This window comes from Triticum urartu, chromosome 6A (genome assembly GCF_056163025.1).
Source record: "Triticum urartu cultivar PI428250 chromosome 6A, HENAU_Tu73, whole genome shotgun sequence".
Lineage (NCBI taxonomy): Eukaryota > Viridiplantae > Streptophyta > Magnoliopsida > Poales > Poaceae > Triticum > Triticum urartu.
The window spans coordinates 1336284-1339060 of NC_141878.1; the positions used below are offsets into that span (position 1 = coordinate 1336284).

General features: G+C 51.5%; 1 pseudogene; it reads left to right on the forward strand.

Moving 5' to 3' along the window:
* Positions 1-229: 229 nt before the first annotated feature.
* Positions 230-1853, forward strand: LOC125513782 (benzyl alcohol O-benzoyltransferase pseudogene; annotated as a pseudogene).
* Positions 1854-2777: the final 924 nt, after the last annotated feature.

Genomic DNA, 2777 nt, shown 5'->3' on the forward strand with positions numbered 1-2777 from the left:
TTTATACACAAATGCGCACGCGCACACACACTGACAAGAAAAAAAAGACAAGAAAGAAAAAACAGAAGAAAAAAAACACGTACAAGAGGCTACACACTTATCTGTGTCAGTGTCTCACAAACCTAGCAGACACAAACACACCAGCTGTGCGCACTCACAATTGATCACCACTACAGTAGCTCATCCTCCTGTCGTCCCATTAGCTGAGAATCATCCTGACACAGTGCACATGTCGTTGAGCTTGAGGGTGCAGCGGAAGGCGGTAGAGCCGGTGAGGCCGGCGGGGCCGACACCGCGGGAGCTGAAGCGGCTCTCGGACATTGACGACCAGGACGGTCTACGGTTCCACAACCCCATCATCCAGTTTTACAGCCGTGACGCGTCCATGAGCAGCAGGGACCCCGTAGTGGTGGTCCGGGACGCCGTGGCCAAGGCGCTCGTGCACTACTACCCGTTTGCCGGCCGTCTAAGGGAGCTCGAGGGTCGCAAGCTTGCTGTTGACTACACCGGTGAGGGTGTGCTGTTCATCGAGGCCAATGCTGACGTGCGTCTGGAGCACTTTGGTGACGCCTTGCAGCCGCCCTTCCCAGGCCTTGAGGAGCTCATCTTCGATGTCCCTGGCTCATCGGAAGGCCTCGGCACCCCACTTCTACTCTTTCAGGTAAATTTAACTTTCTGTAATGTTAAAAATCTGATGTCAGACTTTTAACTACGGAAAATCGAACATCTGTTCTTTTGCAAATTAAGTTGACCCGAGGATGACACATTTAGTTTGCAAGCACGGCAATTTGGTTGCAATAGAATGAACGCATGGATGGATTTTTCATGTTTGGCAACTAAACTTAATTGAAATCTTGGGCAAACATAAACGCCATAGAAACGTTAAATATGCCATATAGTAAGTAATATGACGTCAGATTTGTGGTTGAGTCGAAATTTTCATAAACACACCACATGTGTTTACGTGACCAATATGCATGTGGCACCAGCTAACCATACGTGGCACATGCAGGTGACACGGCTAGCGTGCGGAGGCTTCATCCTAGAGGTGCGGATGATGCATACGATGGCGGACGCGCCGGGGATGGTGCAGTTCCTCGCTGCCGTGGCTGAGGGCACGGGGCGCCACGGTGCCATCGGTGCGGCCGGTGTGGGGGCGCGACCTGCTGGACGCGCGGAACCCGCCGCGTCCTGCCTTCGTGCACCGGGCATACGACGAGGTGCCGTACACCAAGGGCACCATCCGGCCGCTCAGCGACATGGTGCACCGCTCCTTGTTCTTGGGAGCACGCGATGTAGCCGCCATCCAGTCTCATCTCCCGCGGGGCCTCCGGGAGCATGCCACCACGTTTGATGTCCTTACGGGTTGCGTGTGGAAGTGCCGCACCGCGGCTCTGGCCCCTGACGCCGAGGAGGAGATGCGGATGATCTGCATCGTCAACGCCCGCGGCGGCAGGGCCTCCATCCGGAGCGGCTACGATGGCAACGCTTTCGCCTTGCAGGCCACCGGCGATCTATGCGCGAACCCCCTGAGCTACGCCGTGCAGCTGGTGAAAGTGGCCAAGGGAGTCGTGAACACGGAGTATATGCGGTCGGTAACGGACCTTCTCGTGCAGGGCGGGCAGCCGCACTTCACTCTGGTGCGCACGTACCTGACGTCGGACGTGACCAAGGGCGGCGTGGATGCCATCCCCGGGGTGGTCAGCTTTCAGGTCCCGTGCAGGAACGCCAACGGTGAAGACGGCATCGTGATTCCGATGTGCCTGCCCGGCCCTGCCGTGGACAAATTCTGGGAGGAAATGGGCAAGCTTCTCCACTCCGCGATGCTCAAACCTGCTCTCCGAATCAGCTAGCGTGCGCTGTCTATGATAGCGTCCCTGGTTACTAGGGGGATTTCTAACTGATCCCCTAAAAATAGTCGAGCATCCGGTGACCCTTATTGTGGAGTAAATTTACTTCATTAAGTTTTGGTCAGACTTTCCTTTGGATCCCGAACAAAAGCATCAAACTCGTGTAGCAGTTTTTGAACAGCTGGAAGAGTCTGCTATGCCGCATCAACATCCGGAGTAATTGCTTGCAGATCATGCTCCTCGTGAACCTGATGCACTTGCACACTCTGGCTAACAGCACCCCGTTTCAGCAACCCTTGCAGCTTATCGAAAGAGATTGGACGGTAGGAAGGATTATCTTGAATGCCATTGAGTTGATCTTCTATATATAACGGAGTAATTTTTTGTTTTTTTTAGTTTGCAATTCTAGTATATATTGTAACTACATATTAGCACACATACAGAAACTAAACATAAATTTGAGTGCTCAAGCAATTCACAAATATAGTTTACAAACCGATTTATTCGAATTTAAACATAATGAATGGTTCAAATGTAGCAAATATCATGTGATAGAATAATTACAACTCGCCAAGACGTTGTCGGTGATACTCAACAAGATCTTGTTGGAGCTGAGCATGAACTTGATGGTTCTCGATATTGCGATGCGCCTCAAAGAATGTCGAGATCCTGTTCGTATCATACTCTTGCTCAACCGGAGTACCATTGGTGGCGTACTGAAAGTTCTCAGGCATATCTCTCTCATCTCCAATGTTCATCTTATGCAATATGACGCAACAAATCATAATCTGCCATAGAACATTGGAGCTCCAGTACTCGGTTGGGCGACGAACAATTGCAAATCGCTTCTGACTCCCACCGAATGCTCTCTCAGCATCTTTCCTAGCAGCTTCTTGACATTGGGCAAAGTGAATGTTTTTGTTACCT